Below are 20,243 nucleotides of genomic sequence, written 5' to 3'. Positions count from 1 at the left end.
TCTAAAAAATAGTTTAATTTAATCAACTAGAGCTTAATCTCTAGTGATTTCTGCGTAGCGTTCTCTCTAGATGAGAGAGAGTGTGTCAAGGCTCCGAGTCTAAATTTTTATGAAGGAGAGGGGGTCTTTTTATAGTTTTTCTGGGCCTCGGACTGTTCCTGGCAGGTTTTGACAGCCCAAGCAGGCCCCCACCTTAAAGATGACGCTAATTGCTTCTATATCAGTCTCTCGCAGGTTCCCTCGAGCTCCACACTGCCCCCATATCTTCCAGAATCGATTTTGGTTGATTTTACTGATTTTTAATGATGACAATTGGAATATTAGTTACTTTTAGAACCTTAGGATAAGAAAGTCTTTGTTAATAATTATTATGAAAACCATCCAATTTTTATTAACTGATTGAATTCCTAATGTAACCTTCCAAGGCCTGTAACTTTTTCAGTTTTTATCGGATTCTGATTCTGAAAATTACTAACCATAGTAAAGCTTTACTTATGATTCCAAAAATACCAATATCAGCCATGATTGAATCCTTCAACAGTGGTTTTCAAGTTAGTTTTACAAGCTTTGTACAATTTTTTAAGTTTTGGAAACTAGAAACCTTACAGGATCCAATTTCCCTTGCAACAAGAGCCTTGGCATGCTTCTGTGATGCATGCATGCACGGAAAATCGAATCACTGTGTCAATAAAGCTCACGTGCAGCCTTGGGATTATCATACTCTACTACCATTACTTGATGAGGCTGTGTCAGATTTTGAGCAGGAAGATGAAGTAGGTACCTACAATGACTTCATGTACAAAGGTCATCATGATGTGTTGAGTAGCACTCTATGTGATGGCGACACATTTGCTGTAAATCCAGATGCTTCGACCAACGTCGAGGATGTGGATTTATACCTGGTCAAGTGTGTTGCAGCAAAGGAAAAGGTGGAGAAGGGGTACCTCGATGAGTGGGTCAATGCAATTGATAGAGGCTCATATGTTGTGCAAGGTCTGTATTACGATCAATTGGATGCATACACCTTCAAGCTAGACCACAAGCAGCCCATCCTCCATGTACATTCACATCTTGTACGATGTATCAAAATACCCATGGAGCACATCCCAAGGAGACGACAGGTGTACACAAGCAACCCGGAAATCTATGAAGCAATCTATAATAGCGTGCCCTTCAGCTTTGAAGTTGTAATCACTGCATCTTCAATATACTTCTTGCTCGGAGATAATGCAGTTTTATAAAAAACTTGGGTATCTTTTGTCTCTTGTGTGCTTTGTGTATACATGGCTTTGATGTCTATCACACAGGGGTCTCAATTTAATAGAGATCATTTGTACAACATGTCTCATTAAACATAGAGGATCTGACCTCATGAAGAAAATGTAGAACTCTAGAGAGGTGATCAAACAAGCTGAAAGTTCTCTTCCTTTGATGTCTTACAATTTACGCTTTTTACAGTAGGACTCCATATGGTTTGGGCAGGTAGCCCACAAATATAAATGGAAATTGTAAAAGAAGGCACACCTAGCTTATAAGAAAGGAATTAGGGTTTGGAAAGATGTGTACAAAGAAGGCCACTGACTTGCACAATATGATAATAAGAAGGTATGCTAATTGTGTTCTGTGGGTATGCTAGCTAGCATAAACGGTATGCTAATTGGCATATTGTTTATGCTAATTAACATAAAAAATGCTATAATTAGCATATCTTTTGCTGATTTTCAAGGAGAAGAGATGGAATCTTCCTGTATACTGTGTATGCTAATGCTAATTAGCATACTATTTATGCTGATTAGCATAAACTTATAAATGCTAGTTAGCATAAACAATATGCTAATTAGCACAAGTTTGCTGGTTTTCAAGGAGAAGAGATGGAAGCTTTCAATATATTGTGTATGTTGATTAGTATACTATACTATGAGTGGAATGCTAATTAGGATATTGTTTATGCCAACTGGTATAGTATGCTAATTAGCATACCCTTGCTAGTTTAGGGGAGAAGAGATGACAGCTTTCTGTATACTTTGTATGCTAATTAGTATACCTTTACTAGTTTCAAGGAGAAGAGATGGTAGCTTTCAGGTCATTGTGTATTCTAAATAGCATACTGTTTATGCTAGTTGGCATAAACAGTATGCTAATTAGCATACCTTTGCTGGTTTTAAGGAGAAGAGATGTCATCTTTCTGTATACTATGTGTTCTAATTAGCATACTATGCTATGAGTGAAAGTTAGCACAAACAAAAATGCACAGTATGCTAATTAGCATACTATTTTTGCCAATTGGCATAAACAATATGCTAATAAGCATACTATTTCTGTCAATTGGCATAAACAATATGCTAATAAGCATATCTTTGCTGGTTTCAAGGAGACGAGATGACAGGTTTCCTCATCCTGTGTATGCTAATTAGCATATTGCTTATTCCATTTTGCATTCTGTGGGTATGCTAACTAGCATAGTTAACTGGCATAAACAGTATGCTAATTAGCATAGTTTTGCTGGTTTCAAGGCCCATTACTTATAAAATTGCCAAAAAACGCAAAGAAGTCTTTGCAAGCCAAAATTTGGGTTATGGACCACATTTGTTGATCCAAATCACTTCATATCTCATACCCAAGGTCTATACAATGCCTAGAACCAATTTGTGCTAAAAAATGTCAATTTTGGAAGAAAAGTTAATAATCACGATTATTTACTTTCTTGTCAAAATTGGGGAATCTTGATATTTTGCCATCATACATCCAAAGTACATGATGTGTTAAGCCCACTAGCCTATTTTGAATTAATGGAGCTCAAAATCTCAAATTTCCTTTATATATAGTTTTTCAGAGACCTATAGCCAAAATCTGGTACCATTTTCACCCTATGCATCCAAATGAGCCCATATTTCACTCAGAGCATGTATTTGGTATATACTTCAAGCCTATAAATCCAAGTTTGCAAAGAGTTGAATTTTTTTCTCATCTGTATATAATCGCGATTATTTACTTTGGTTGTAAATTTTTGTTTTGACGTCCACACAGTTTTGTTCCTTGCATGTTTTTATGCATCTTTGCTTGTTCAAAATATGATTTGAAGCAAACTGGACCAAATTGTCAGCATTTCAGCCTAAAGGACATTTCAGAGAAGATTCCGATAAATCTGCTAACTTTGCACTCTATTCACTGAACAGGAGCCATGCAAGCATCGGAGAGGACTAAAAAGAAGCTCAACCAAGAAGAGAAACTACAAGAATTGCCCGCTTATCAACTAGACCCCGAGTCAGTCCAAGCAGCAAAGAAATCCTACATCTCTAGAGAACAGCTGGCAGAGCACCATACTACAGTTTTCACTGGCAGGTTCAAAAGTGAAGAGGGGCATCAAGTGGAGTTGCAACTCCTACCCAAAGAAGTCTATGATGTAGCTGCCAAACCAGAAACCAAAGAAGCTAACCGCAGGCTGGGGCTCAGGGATTTCTACGAACAAGAGCCTTGCAGAGTGGACTTTTAAAAAGCTTACGAGCTTCTATCCACAATCAAAGAAGATGTAACCGCACAAATATCCAACACCCAAGGGAACAAGGTTGAAGTAGTGATCACAAAAGAGATAGTGGCAGAGGCACTCAGACTGCCCACAGAAGGAATGACCATGCGAGTAAGAGACAGGAAAACCGCACGCACATTTACCAAAGAGACAGCCGTTGCTACATTCGCCGACCTCATTCACAAACAAGTGGGAGAGCCAGCCTGTTTATACCACCAACGCTTTCATTTCTTGGCAAAAAGGCCACCAAGGTACACTACACCAAATCACGCCATGGCCACCACATTCACTCAGGTTCTGAAGTTGACAACAAGACAACCAGTGGACCACGTGCAGTATGTCTTGACAACTTGAAGGGCACCAAGAAGGAAGGCAAAATCACGTACTTGGGTGCGCCAAAGGCCTCTCCAAGAGCTACAAGGTCAGGTAAAAGATCAATAAATCTAAGCGAGAGCTTTGACAACGAAGAAAAGAGAGCTCGGAGAGAAGAGATGAAAAGAAAAGCTATGGCTGCACACCAAGAAGAGCCACCTTAAAAACAAGCACGCTTTGAAAGAGAGAAACAGTCGTATCAACGTAGTAGACAAGCAAAAGGGAAGGACCCAGAAAAATGGGTACGTGCAGGACTTAAAGGCCCTCGAACGAATCATCATACAAGAAAAAAGGCGGATGATCCAACAGAACGTTTAGAAAGAATGTACCAAGAGGCTAAAGCTCTAAAGCTGAAGAAGGCAGAAAAAGTTGTTAAGGAGGTGGAAGACCAAATGCAAGCCGAGGAAATGGCTAGAGAAGAACAACGTTATGGATCTCCTCGACCAACCTCACCGCCCTGAACAATAGGACCATTCCATGCCTATCCCACCACCACCATCACCTGCAAGAAAAGACACAAATGAAGCAGAGCCTAAGAAAGAGAAAGATTTTGAGTCCACCCAACAAACAAAATCTACACAAGAGGCTGACCACCCTGACGGACAAAAAGAAAAATGAGCCGAGCCGGAACAAGAGAAGGCAAAAAAAGATACTCAAAAGCCATAAGAGAAAAAGGCAAGGGGATTTGAACAAGAGACTGATAAAGAAGCAGCTACTACGAGAAAAGAGTCTACCACTGCACATGAGATAGAACCTGAGCCAGAGAAGGAAGAAAGGCCGGCACTTGAAGAGAGAGCAAGGTTGGAGCCAACACCCTCTACTTCTACTCAGCCAAAAACTGCCGAGGCATCAAAGCCTCATGATATCCAAGAAGAAAACTGACCATCTACCTCTACACAAGAACCACCAGCTGTTACGACGCAGTAGGAAGCCACACATGAGGCCGCAGGCACATCTCAGCTGGCACAACAAGAGGAGTGGCAGTCAAACAACAAGGTAATAATCCAAGTTAATGAATACGCACGGCAGATGCAGGAAATGACGGAGAGACTCCGCTCAATAGCACTAAACTGTAGCACAAAGGCCAAGGAACTTGAGATGGTGATCGACGCTCTCCAAGGAGAGTCAGAAGACAGGATGACTGTCATCACTGATCTTCAAAGGCAGGTGCAAGAGATGAAGGCAGAAGCGGAACAACATTATTTAGCCACTCATATGCAACAAAAAGAAATGGAGGAGTTAATTACGTGACCTACTCACCAAATTATCTGATGCCTGCAAAGCAAAAGACGAGCAGCTGATAGAAGTTACGAATGAACTTCTTACGATATCTCTATCAGCTCAGAAAATTCAAGTGCAATTAGATGTTGCCAATGCTTCTCTGTAGTATTCTGAATAGAGGATCAATGATTAGGAAATTTTCTTACGGCAAATCAAAGAAAATGCAGTCATGGTCTCGATCAAAGGTACTGACAAAGTGTAGAAGGCACTAGAGAAGAAAAATTAAGAACTTTAATTGGAATTAAAGATATAACAATCACAATGTAGGGACCTGGCATTGATGCGCGTTCAGAGAGAGGAGGAGCTTCTAAAGGAGATAGCAGAACTAAAGCAAATTAATCAACTCCTCAGAGATGGGAAAACAGACATGCAGGAAGAGGCAGGCACTTCAGAGCCCCCACAGATAGACATACCCTCAGTCTTGTTTACTGAGTTTGAGACACATTCCACAATAGAGCCGAGTGGTGAGATTAAGATTTTTAGATTAACATAACGGATGAAGACACAAAGCCAATGGTCCAACTATCAAAATCTGAATAAGACGCACTGAAGGAGAAGATCACCATAGAGGTGGATGAGCGTGGAAAGCCGCAATGGATTGGGAGTTGAGAGTTTTACACTCTGTCAACGTCACTCAACTCACTCCCAATCAGATTAACACTCAATGGCATCAACAATCCCTACCGTACCCTCTCATCAAAGTGGAATTATTACAGGTGAAAGAGAGTCTGTACAAAGATATGCAAGAAGATGGCACAGATAAGGACCACCCAAAGTGGAGGTTAAGGTGGCTGAACAAGAATCCGAGATACCTGATTCTGTTCACAAGAGCACCTGTAGCCCTTCAAAGAGATCCAAACTCCTGTCCTTTACCCAGAGTAAGGACATGGCAAGCGCATGAAGCATTGCAAAAGAAGAGGCCAACTTGGCTTAACTTTTCAGGCTACCAGCTCCAGAGAGAGGAGAGTCAACAGAACAATACATAGTGAAAACCCTAACGGGCGCCATGTATTTCTTTAAGAGTCTACCAGATCTCTCATGCACTATGTTATATAAAATCTGCAGAATGTTGCTCATATGTATACAAGTTTTTAATGAGCCTGAGCAAACAGGAGCCCCATGGCTAGCATCCTTGGAAGGAAACAAAGGCTTATGCTACGATCTAAGTGGGCAACCTTCAGAAGAAGTCCTCTACGGATTCTATGCCAGATGTATATTCTTGCCATTGAATAATGTGCTATCCTTTGAAGAATCATTCTACACTCGTTTCTTCACATGGAAAACGAAGATATTTGCGCTGGTGATCAACAACCTAACATCCAGGTTTGTAGGCTACTCAGCGGCTAGTAGAGCTGAAGAATAAAGTAACGATGTAATTTCTTCGAAGTGCCCAACAAACAAAGAAGAATCAGATACCAGAAGGCACTTGACGTGCTTAAAGAACGCCTCGCCAGTCGTCAACCCGAAAACTATTTCAGCCCATAAAGCTGTGTCAGGGGACGATACATGCGACGAGGAGAGGAATGGTAGCACCAAGCTAACACGGACACCATTTTTTGGAGTTCTCTTTGTAAAACATTTATTATTTTGATAAATTGGGAATATTGTAACTCCTATTTTCTTGGATAAACTCTGTAATTAATGAGCCGGGGCTACAAGCTTCCACATTATATCAGCTAGTCATTACCCAACTTTGGTAGAACTCTAGATTATTAGTTTTGACCACCCAAAAACCTTGGACAACATAAAAAAGCCAATTTTTGTAAGTTTTTTGGATAAGAAATACACAGCTTGAGCTAATGGCGCTCACTTCTCTCCTTCTCACTCTTCCTACTCCCACTTTGGTTGTCACATTGCGATTGCGCTTGTTGCATTGCAATTGCAGGTAAGAGCTCTACGCATTGACTCATGCAGTTCATAATATTTTGTAGCTTTTGGCGTCGCCGACCTGCGGCCTAATCTCATCATAACTAGGAATTTACACTTTTAAATTGAAAACTAAGCATAGGCGGTGTATTGAGGCATCATTCCTAAGCATTTAGATGCATTCTAGGTCAAAAATCCATTGTTGTTCATAATCATGATTTTGGAACTTGACCTAAAGTGGGGTTTGAGATCATAAGCATGTGTGCTTAGGTCTTATAAACTTGTCTTGGAAGTTTTGTTACATTTGGATGTCATTTGATGCTGTAACGAATGTGATTTGCTTGCCGATGAGCGATTGGCTTTTGGTGATTTCAGTCACTTGAGTGTAGCTTGAGTTAGATGTGAGCTGTTAGTTGTTTTCGGAGAGATTGACAACCTCTTGTAGCCTCTATGCACTAGTCGAGTCAGCTTCATCCCATGGTTTGACAAATTAATCGTGGTTCTCGCTAATACTGCAATAAGATAGGATGGCAAGGTTAGACATGTGTCCCACAGTATGCTAATTATCATATCTTGTTTTCTAGTTATCATACTTGCATGCTAGCCATCATACACAATGTTCTAATTAGCATAAATTTTTTGCTAATTAGCATATTAAATATGTTAATTAACACACCCTGTTTGCTAGTTAGCATACTTGCACACTTACCATCATACGCAGTGTTCTAATTAGCTAAATAGTTTGCTAATTAGCATACCTTGTATGCTAGTTAGCACATTGTGTGTGCTAACTAACATACATGGTATGCTAATTAGCATACCTTTTTTGCTATTTAGCACACTATGCACTAATTAGCATATCTAATATGTTGATTAGCATACTTTGTTTCTAATTGGGAAACTCTCTATGCTAGTAAGCATGCATAGTTTGTTAACTAGCATAGAAGGTATGCCTATTAGCATACACAGTATGCTAACTAGGATACAAAAAATGCCAACTAGTATTCATAATATGCTAGCTAGGATAACTAGCTTTTCTAGCTAGCATACACAGTACGGTTACCACCATGACAATGTATGCTAGCTTTATCTCAAGGAATGCTAACTAGCATAACTAGGTTTGCCAACTACCATACACAATATGCCAGACATTGATAGCCATTTTTTGGCTCACCGTAATTGCCATAGTGAGTTAACCCACCCTACCAAAATCATCCAAACACTGTGGCTATCCCTACCATTTCACTGTATATAGGTGTGTTTGAGTTAGGGGACTTTTCCATATCTTCTTAAAAACCCTTAAATAGCTAGTCACTGGGCTAGTTGAGCCAAAAAAAATATAAAAAATAAAAAATATAAGTATATTATGGCCCATTTGTGTGTAAATATTTCATTGTATATAGGGCCTAAATAAAAGGATTTTTCATAATTATTTTGTTATTTATTTAAATATTTCTACCTATGGTGTGTTATTTATGCTATGTACACTGACTCAACATTACCATATTTTTTCTTGCCATTTTGCGTACTCTTTATTCCATATAAAAATAATTTCATGCAAGCTTCTCTTATTTTTGGTGTAACTCCATCCCAGCAAAAATCCAAAAAAACTAGTTTATTTATGTGTATATTTTTTCACTATTGTGATTTTTTCCTTCCTACATCTATTCTCTATTAATCTCATAAATTAGACCACCAAAAATATTCATCTTTTTATGGTAGACTTATAATGAGAGAAATTTATTTTGACCCCTTCATATTTTTTCCACCTATATTATTTATATTTGACATGTACATATTTTTTTTAGACCCCTCAATATTTGATTTTCTTAGTTGTACTATTCACTTATATCATTATCTCAACAATATCTTCAATTATAGACCTACCAAATAAGGTCAAGGGTATGTGGAATGCATGCATGAACCATGGGGGGCTCACTCTTGGAGGTATTCAAATTAATCATCCAAAGAAGGACCTCACAAGGATTTTGTGCAGTGGAAAAAAACAGTCGGTTTTGCTGAATTTTTAAAGATCACATGCTCCCCGAATTTGAAAATTTGATACAAACAAAAGTTGTAGCTCATGAGTTGAAATTTTACCTCAAATTTTTTTATTTATTTTTGAGCTACGAGCTGTGAGCTATGATTTTATTGGTGGACCCTAATTTGTCCATGCTATGCAGCCACACTCCTTCTTCCACTTTATCGTTTTCCTCTTTCACACACACTTCTCCACTCATCATCCCTACCTCTCTCACCACTCCTCTCTGCACCCCACTCACCTTCTTCTCAACCTTGAAGAATAAGAGAAACCATGGTAAACTCATGTCTCCTACACACACTTCCATTCCAACATTGACCACCTAGTCTCATTTTTCCTCATCCATATTACCCATATCTATTTAAAAAACCACAAAATTCAGCCTCTTCTCTTGAAAATCAGCATCATGGTGATTGATTACTCATGTTCACTTACCTTGGCTTCCAACGAAGGTCAAGAGTGGAGAATAAACGTACCGTCAAAGCTAGTGAACCATCAATAAGCATCAAAATTGACCCTACTCAAGACACTTGGAGCATCAACATTGTAATAAATCCATGTTTTCTTACCTATTAAGAGTTTTTTCTTCCTTATTTGTATCCTACATGGATACTCCCATTGTAAATATCCAATTCCATTTGTAAATCAATAAAAATACTAACTCTACTAATTTACTAACACTAACCCACTATGCAAAGTCCTATCACCTCCACTTCTCTCATCTCTCTCTTCTTCATCTATCCACACCAACTTCTTGATAGTTTCAAGCAAAATAAATTAGATAAGTGCTGAAAATCTAACCCAACCATGGTTAGAGGAGTAACCCTAGCCTTCAAAATTGCTATAAAAGGAGGGTGTAGCTAGCACAAATGGGGGAGCCATAAGTAAGAGCACTATGCTATAGCTTGAGAATCCAAGCTCAACCTCTCTAGAAGGAGCTCTTGAGTGGAAGATCATTGTCTTATGCATATGCATGTGTTGTATTAGGGGTGATTAGCAAGGGAACTCTATGCCATTGTAAGAGAGAGTAATCATTCAATTGAGAGTAGGAAATCTATCCTTTCTCCTACTAGTGTAAGCCCAACATTTGTTGAATCAAGGAGGGTGGATTTGGAGTAAGCTTGGATACTTTGTCTCTCTTCCAATGTGAAGTAATGGACAACAATGATGTGTAAGTGTCTTGGTGTTTTTTTCAAAGTTCTTGATAGCTTGTCTCTGGGTGTTGTCATCAATTTAGCCATAAATTCCACATACTGTAAGAGGGCGACAGGGTGGAGAGGACTCCCCTAGCTTTAACACTAGGTTGGTAACCTAACAGGACATAAAAGTGTCCTTTCAGGGTTTTGAAAAAAACCTCCAAAACCATAGTAGATCCACTCATTTTGTAAAATCCTTTCATGAGGTTATAGTTCAAGGCCTACTACACATGGAAAAAATAATAAACTCGTAAAATTTCTCATCTTTTGGTCACATCAAGCCTCCAAATTTGATGGACCAGTACATTTTCATCAAAACAGTCATTTCTTATGTTTTGTTGCATAAAAATAAGATTAGGGATTTTTGTAGGACTTGAGATAAATTCCCTAGTTAACTTCAATGGGTTGGTGATCTGAATATATGATTTCTTCTCACTCACTATTTTTTGTTTTTCCAAAAGAAATAGGTACAAAAAATTTGAATTTTTACCAATCTGCAAACCTATCATCAAAGTTTCTATAGCGACGCTCAATATAAATAATATATGCATGTTTTCTTAGTTCCCTGTTGTCCTTTAGGTTCGTAAGGATCCATGGAGCATGTCAAAAGAATAATAGATCTCTTATCAAGGGGAATCTTGGGGACAAAGATGAAGTGCTAAATACAGCAAACATGAAAAAACTGGGTTCAACATTATGAGTTGTAGAATCCCATAGAAACTATTCAATATCTAGCCAAATTTGATCCTTATGACTAGATATGGTTACTACCTAGAAAATGCATATAGTTCTCACAAGAAACTAGAAATATTGAAAAAGCTATACTTGATATACTAGAATGTTTCGTTTTCTTCTATAATTGAAAAAATCAACCATCGTTGTGTACTATGCAAAATAGGGTATTATGTGCCCCAAAACTCAAGGAATATTAGCTTTATGTTACCATATGCGACATAGAAAATCAAAACTGCATTTGGATATCATGAAAGCCACCAAAAAAATCATAGAAGAGCTAAATTGGCTAAAAACCAGGATTTGATAATTTTTGTAATTTGTTCATAACTTACAACTTTAACATTTATTTATTCCTAGAAGCATCAGGACATGTTGAGGACTACTAAAGATAGGTCTCTAGAATTATAGACCTTGTAAACATGAATTCTAGAGTGGTATAGTTGCAAAAAGTTGAAAAAAGCAAAAAACAGGACCCGTTTTTTCACACAGTTTAGGTTGTGAAATGTTGTGCAAGGACAAGGTTAAAGATGGAATTGATATTCCAAAAAAATGTCAAGTTTTTTTCAGCTCATGAGACAACTTTCTAGAGAGATAGAACCTCAAAATCCATTTTGAAACTCTTGACATAATTCAAGGAAAATGGTCACTTAACAAGACATAAAAGTGTCCCATTACCAACCTAGTGTTAAGAGAGTGATTGGGGTGGCTTTTCTTGTGATGTGTTGTGGTGTAATTTACTCAAGCTATGTTGAACAAATACTAATCTCACTTTCATTGGTCATGACAGATTTGTAAGAAGGTATTAGTGCAACAATCAACCCCTCTCCCTTTCCTCTTTTTCTTACATATATTATTGTGTTTGCTTGATCACTGTTGAATATTTCAAAGCAGCCCGAGCACTATCTCTCTCTCTCTCTCTCTCTCTCTCTCTCTCTCTCTATGCATCCTAGTTTGCATCCAAAACTAGGTGGTGCCCCAAATTTGTGTAGGGTTAGGTTGCGGGTTTGTGTGTGTGTTGTTGCTTTTTTTCCAACCCCAACCCAATTGAGCAGCACGGGAGCCTAGAAGGGTGCGGTGCTTAGAGGCCACTCTTCTTGTTGCCCGCCATGGACTGCCTCAAATTGGTGCCCCAACTGAGGAACCAACTTGTGTATGTTTTTGTGTAGGTTCAACCTTTAGCATAGTCAAGTAGGTTGCATGAATCACGAGAATCTATATGGTCCTTTCATTCCGATTGCAAGGCAAAAGGTACAAATAATTGATAGTACTAAGTTGCAATTTCAACGTGTAATTCGAGGAATTTTAGGTCCGCTTAGGTTGGCAGAGATAAACGCATCAGTAAATCTCTTTATTTTGCCTCTCATTAGGTACGACCTTAGTTTAGATGTCTATATTTTTGTTTTTTTAAAAGCATTAGGTCATGCATAGACCATGGATAATGGCCCAGGAATAGAGATTTCCCCTTCCATTTCACTCCACACATTAGAATAAACGTTGCAATTAGTAGGAAGATCCACTTTCAACAACGTATGGTGTTCATGTTTGGTGCCCAAAGAGTAGGAGAAATTATCGCGTCACCAAACCCTGTCATTCTACCTCTTATTGATTATCATAGGTCATTTGATGTGAATATTTTTATTTTGTTGTAGAATAGATTGCAATTTAGAAAATATTATTGTGTAAATATTTTAAATAAAGAAAAAACAAAAACGAGTCACTTTGAAATCAATTCAATGCAGAGCCAACACCAAATGTCTGGATATCCTCTTTTCTTTGTAGAGCCTCGAGAGGATGCAGAATTATTTTTAGAAAATTTCAAGATGTCTTGTCATATCAAGAGGATAGTAACTGATCAAGAACGCGTAGAGATGTTTGAAGTGGTCCTTAGGAAAGATGCTAGCACTTGGTTTGACTTGTTGCCTGAGGAATTTAAAGGTAATTACACGGAAGTTGTGAATCATTTCAAGAGATACTTCTTTGAACCCCAAAACACTCAAAAACTATGGCAAGACATTGTTTCTCATAAGCAAAAAGACCTAGATGACTACTACTTGTACAAGCAAGAGTTTCTACGTCTTTGGGCTGTATGGGTGAGAAATGTTGCTAACCTTGGTGATGGTGCAAAGTTCCTAGAGAAGGAGAGGTTCATAGCCAGACTCTTTCCTGACCTTAAGATAAAAGTTGAGGCGGGTGCACCTGCTACCTTTGATGTAGCTGAAACTAGGACTGCTGTGAAATATAGAAAACTCAAGTGCCTAAGGGGAGAGGTTCCAATAGAAGGTCTTAGACCCAAAGGTAAGTCACAAGCATCAACATCTAGGGAGCTTCCTGAGGTAACGGGGGAAGTGATTGAGAAGTTAAATGAATCTTTAAGCAGCTTATCAATTCACCTTGCACAAGCTGTAGGTCCAAAGGGACAAGCAAAGAAGTCTGAAGAGAGAGATCCACGACGTAGGAGAGTCTTGCAATGTTGGAATTGCGGAGAGTCTGGACATGGGATGTATAATTGTCCTTGACCCCGTGGGGAGCCAGGGAGACCTAACTTGAATTTCCCAGTGATGAATGCAGGTGAAGGAACTGGTCAACAACCAAGGCTTCTACAAAGGCCAAATGGAGCAAGACCACCTCCACAAGGAGTGGAAGGAGTTCCACCTTTGCCAGACCCAAATGTGCATGTGGTAGAGGTGACAAACTCAAATGAGGTTGACATGGAAGCGAATGGCATTAAGCGTAGCCGAGGAAAAGGTAAAGAGAAAGAAGGTGTCACATCACAGAGTGACCATGGACGAGGCAAGAAGGCAAAGGAGACCAAGGAAGCTAAGAGGACTTGACGTCGTATCAATCTCCAAGACTTCCCTCTTGGACATGGTATGGCTCCATACAGCCTATTGGAAGACATGAGAGGTAAGGGTCTTGATATCTCATGGCCTTAATTTCTTGCATTATGCCCACAAGTTAGGAGGGATTTAACGAAGGCAGTTAGCACTAGGAGAAAGATAAAAGAGAGTGTTCCTGTTCTAAAAATTGCACATGCTGAAATGAATGAGGATATTACACCTCTGCTAGATTGTTACATCAAAGGAAGATTGGTTAGGAAAGGTCTGGTGGATGGGGGTGCACAAATTTGCATCATGACAGAAGGACTCATGCAAAAACAAGGCATGCACATCCATGAGACACCTGAAATTAAAGTCAAGATGGCAAACAATAGCAAAGCTACGTGTGTAGGCATTTGTAAAAATGTTTTTGTAGAGGCCTTTGGCATTAAGAAGGCAGTGGATTTCTATGTCATGTCTACCAAAGGAAATGATTACCCATTTATCCTAGGGAGACCATGGCTAATGAAAATGCGAGCTTTGCAGGTTTGGGAGAGTGGAAAGCTAATTTGTAGGAATGACAATCATAAGAAGGTTGTCTTTGATATGAAGGAGCAACGCCAAGAGGATCTCCATGAAGAATCATCTCAAAGTGAGATGGAGGAAGGTTGGACAGATAGCACTTCATAAGGAAAAAGTAGCGGCAGCAGCATTATTGAAGAGGAGTCTTCCATCGAAGTCATGGGGGTAAGGTTTCATCCAAACAACCAAGAGACCTCTTGCCCAGGTTTAGAAGAGGTAGGTTCCCAAGAAAACCAAAAAGTGGAAGATGAAAGAATGGTAGAAGATATGTTATCTACAACACTTACAAAGGATGAAAGAGAGGAGCTCAAAGGTGCGTTAAGGAAATTTCCTAGGCTTTTTGTTAAAGACTACACCGATGTGCATGGACTAGATGCTGTTCAACACAAAATTGAGTTGAAGCCAGAGGCCACACCTAAGGCTCAGAAGCGACAAAATCTAGGAGTCATCAAGGAGAAGGCTTTACTCAAGGAGGTAAGAAAGCTTCTAGCAGTAGGTTTCATTTATCCAGTGGAGAATTCAGAGTCGGTCTCTCCCATTGTTGTCACTCCTAAGAAAAATGGCAAGTGGAGGGTGTGTGTGGATTACCGTCTACTCAATGAGGCAACAAAAAGAAATCACTTTCCCCTCCCATTTCAAGATGAGATACTAAATGAGATAGCTGGTCATGAGAAGTACATTGTGTGTGATGTCTACTCAGGTTACTTTCAAATAGGTATCTCATTGGAAGATCAGTTGAAAACAACCTTCATCACTCCTTGGGGTTGTTATGCTTTTAGAGTCATACCATTTGGATTGACAAATGCTCTTGCAACTTTCCAAGGCTTCATGAACATGATGTTTCAAGCATTCTTTGGAAAGTCCATTAGGGTTTTTATTGATGATTTTTGCATTTATAGCTCAAAATCATTGCATCTACAAAGGGTAGAAGAAGGTTTAAAGAAGCTCTACGACATAGGTGAGGATGAAGTGATCTTGCTTGGTCACAAGGTTTCCTATAAAGGAATTGAGGTGGATCCATCAAAGGAAAAGGCTCGTATTGAGCTCCCATCACCCAAGAATCTCAAGGAGGTCATCTCATTCATTTAAAAAGTGAAGTATATGTCACTCTTTATTCACTTAGCTTTGGAGGTGCTTCATCCTTTGCAAAAGTTGACACAACAAGTAGAATTTTCATGGTCTTATGAGCTTGAAGAGTAATTTTGTAACATTAAAGTCATTTTGTCAGAGCTACCAATACTCATGCCTCCTTGTTGGGAGTACACATTCTTTGTTAGTTCTAGTGTTGGCAAGGAAAAAATTGGTGCAGTTTTATTACAACAAGATCCCCACAGTACCAGGATGCGACCCATCTACTTTTCTAGTAGGGTCATGAATGCTTTGGAGAGAGGCTACACGGAGGCAGAACTCATGATGCTTTCTCTCATGTTTGCGGTGAGAAAGTTTAGATCTTACTTGCTACCAAAACCTTTTGTAATTCTCACTGCAGAAAATTTGTTCCCTTGGGTGTCATCTCAAATGAATCTTAGCACTAGGATCTCAAAGTGGATTATGGCATTGCAAGAGTTTCAATACTCTTTCAAGGTAGAAGATAGTGTGCATGCACAATTGGCAGGGATCCTTACTTATAGGGTACATGAGAAGGAGTTTAAGGTGCCTGAAATAAAGACCCTATCATTGCCACCACCAAAAAATATTCCTAATGCTTTTACCTTGTACTTTGATGGAGCTTTTCGACGAGCCACAGGAAAAGCAAGGGGAGGGCTAGTGTTGCTCAACCTAAGTGGGGAGGTGGTCATGAAAGAGAAGGTCAATCTACTAAGTTCAACTAGCAACAATGAAGCAGAATACGACACACTACTTCATGGTTTGAAGATGTGCATTGGCCAAGGGATACAACGTCTCATGGTAAAGGGAGATGCACTTCTCATTGTTAAACAGATTTTAGGCATTTGGGCATGCAAGAATGAAAGCTTAAGGACAAAAGTTCATGCCATTCGTAGATTGTTTAATCAATTTGAAGAAGTGCAATTATATCATATTCCTAGGAAACAGAATGAAGATGCCGATTTACTTGCACAACAAAGTAGTTACATATGTTGAGAAAGAAGTGCAGGTCATCATGGTGGCAACAACTGTCAAGCAACCGAGATACCAGGGATTGGAGTCATTGACTCCCATTATGTAAGGTCTCTACTTTCAAATTTCACACAAGTTCTATTACGTAATTGAATTTTTTTAACCATCACTCATTATTTAAGATATTCAAGTTCAAATTATGAATCGTAGGTTGAAAAAAACTTAGAATTTAAAATTTACGCTACAAAATTCTGACATGTTTAGCTACATGAATCACTAACTAACTTATTGCAAGACTTATTTACTGATTGTAGAATTTTCTTTTACTACTGTAAAGTTAATATAAGACTGTAAAGTTTAACTTGAAAATGTAAAGTAAATTATCATTAAAGAAATAAATAAAATAATTATAAAGACAAAAGAATACATAGGGATGACAAATGAAGGCACATGGATCACATAGGAGGGGACAAAGTGGGACACACTATCACATGGAAAGGAGTGGCCTTATTTTTTTGATGATAATGACAAAGTGGTCAAGCTCATGGGTACCACAAGGGTACCAAAAACGCGGATATGATTTTTGATAAAAAAAAAATTTAAAAAAATATTTTTTTATTAAAAAAAAATTAAAAAAATTGGACGTTTTTATTTCTCCTATAAATAGAGCATCCATGCTCACACTTTAGGCATAGAGATTGCCTCTATAGCGCTCACGAAGTGCTGCCACTTCTCTTAGAGAGAAGGCGTCCACAAACCACTAAGAGAGCAAAAACTCTAGTGGACTAATAAGGTGTGTATTAATTGAGCATTCAATTAGTTTTAAGAAGGATATGTGTGTATGTGCTATCTCTTACTCTATATCTCTCTAATAGATTAGAAAGATTCAATTAGTTATGTGTGTGTGTGTGCTATCTATTATTACTCTAATCTTCTAATAGATTAGTAAGATTCAATTAGCTTTAAGAAGGATATGTGTGTGTGTGTGTGTGTGTTATCTTTTACTCTAATCTCTCTAATAGATTAGGGAGATTCAATTAACTTTAGAAAAGATGTGTGTGTATGTTTTCTCTTACTCTAATCTCTCTAAGTATACCTATTCTCTCTAGTTAGTACATCTTCACTATTAACTTATATATTGTTAATTGAAAGTTAATACATAAGAGAACTCATCGTATTCTTATCATACATGATGAAATTCTCATTCACCAATGTTATTGTCAATTACGTTAAATAGAATTTTGAATAATACTAAAAATTGATTTAGTTGAAGTATAGAATTGAAGTTAGAATTGGATTAGAAATGTCATACATTCCTAAACTTTCACTCATAATTTACACACTTAATTTATTAATTAAGATTAGCAAATATTTGGTGTATAGAAATTAGATATAGAACAACAACACTAAGTGTGAATCCGAGTTGGCGAGGATTCAAATTACAGACTCTCTTTGAAAACAAGGAGATTACTAGGAAAATTGACTAATTTAAAGTTTTAAGTGTATAACATAAGTGTAGTACAAAAAAATGGCTCCAAAGCGTGCTCGAACACAAGGCGCTAATGATCATGAAGCCGGTATAAGTAACGATGGAACTCCTGCGGAACATGCTATGTCTCCACCAATCGGACCAATCGGAGCTATGGTACAGGTTAGTATTGCAGTTTTAAGTTATGCATCATTGCATATGCGAGACCATAGGAATATATTATTTACCTTATGAAAAGAAAACACGGACCGAAACCACGGGGCTTAACCCCAAGAAACTCGTCATATGTTTGACAAGTAGGAAATATTGTCTGGTTAAACTGGTTGCTATAGGAAAGAATGTTTGTCCAAAACCTTCGGTATGGTTTCTCTCAAGTCTCTCTACTTATTAGCGCTGGTATTATGTGGCAGTTGCCGAGGCGTGAGATGACGCCCAGGATGGCACCGCTGATGCTATGGTGGGAGTACACCTAGATTAGCCCAGCTGGATATTGCGGTTTTGTTTTGCCGTGGCGTGAGGATGACGCCCAGATTGGCACCGTTGTTGCTGTGACGGGAGTACGTCCAGATTAGCACAACGAGTACTTGTCGAGCGGTATGGGGAGCTCATGAAGACAAGGGTTTTTATGAATAATGTATACACCGATCGGACATAATAGCGCCAGTAGAGATTCTTGAGTGAACCTAATCCAAGGGTTGTTGGTTTAAAATTGGACGACTTCTTGTTTGACAATTGTTTGTAATACTGTTTGAAGGGCTGTTTTAACGAACCAGTATCATAAATAAAGTAAAGGAACATGTATATTTAAACAGTGTGGTAGTAATTAGATAACAAAAGAAGGGTGAGTGTGGTGTGGAAAGTGGGAGAATGATACCCCGACGGTATCATTCTATGGACGGGTGGACCCGATGAGTCGGGTAACTTTCCAACGCTAGAATTTTTTTTTAGTCATAAATCTTAAAAGAGACAAACCTTGGCAGCTGTGCTTCTGAAACATGGAGAAAAAAGCGCACAGGTTGGTCACTCTAAGATTTATACTTTTAGGTATAATTGATTATAGATAGTTTTTAGATAGGGTTATGGTGGTCACGCTCCGCCATAGCGAGATAGGACCAATCCTTCACTAACGGTTCATGCCCGTGGCTACGTAGTAGCTAAGGCAATGTCCGTTGGTTTTTCCTTCTCAGGATTGGAGACCTATCAAAGGTACTCCGCTCCTCTCGACTAGGGGCGGGACCTCACACTGGTATCAGAGCCTAGGTTAAAGCTTGGGGATATTTTCAGATTGATGTTTGGATATTGAAGGATGCGAATGTTTGAAATAATAGAAGAACCTAGAAAAATTGTTTTGAGTTTTTATATGGTATCTCCTGGTACAGGAAGATGTTCATTCAGCCTACCAGAAATTCTAGGTGTTCACCATCATGTTTGAAAATGCATGCCAATCACCAAATTATTAGTTTCGAAAAAGGGTGATGATGATTTTGGATAGGGTGTTTGCACCACCTATTCCAAGGGTGCATAGAGGATGGGGTATCAACTGGAGTCCATCTGGAGGAATCTATACTATCGATGTTGACAAGATATGGTGCATGGATACCAATCTTAAGAAACTTCGTTGGGCAGAGGAGTTAAAAGTCATCGAAGTGTATCTTTTCATTGGTACTAAGAATCCAGATGCTACCATTACCTTGGGAGGAGAAAAGATATCTCAGACTCAATGGGTCTATAACCAAGTTACAAAAGTTATCCATGGTGGTAGGATTCGACCCATATGTGTATCTCGTAGATTTCAAGGGTCAAAGGAAACTTATTATTTTGATCCTTTAGCCTATCCTTTTGTAGTCACTAAACTCAAAATATAGAGACATTACAATCGTTGTACCTAAAGACTACCAACCTTGGTAGTAAATAATGTGTATATAAATAAAGTTGGATTAATATTATCTTTTGTTTGTATTATTGTCTGATCAAGTCTTGCCTTAAAGTGGATTAAAGTTAGAGTATCCAATAAAAGGATACAAATAAGAAAGAAAAAAATCTTAATAGGTAAGAAAACATGGATTTCTTACAATGTTGATGCTCCAAGTGTCTTGAGTAGGGTCAATTTTGACGCTTGTTGACGGTCTACTAGCTTTGACGGTACGTTTTTTCTCCACTCTTGACCTTCCTTGGAAGCCAAGGTAAGTGAACATGAGTAATCAATCACCATGATGCCGATTTTCAAGAGAAGAGGCTGAATTTTGTGGTTTTTTTGATA

Source organism: Adiantum capillus-veneris, chromosome 10, assembly GCF_014529385.1.
Source record: "Adiantum capillus-veneris isolate H3 chromosome 10, ASM1452938v2, whole genome shotgun sequence".
In the NCBI taxonomy this organism is placed as follows: Eukaryota; Viridiplantae; Streptophyta; class Polypodiopsida; order Polypodiales; family Pteridaceae; genus Adiantum; species Adiantum capillus-veneris.
Note: the sequence above shows the minus strand (reverse complement) of the source record.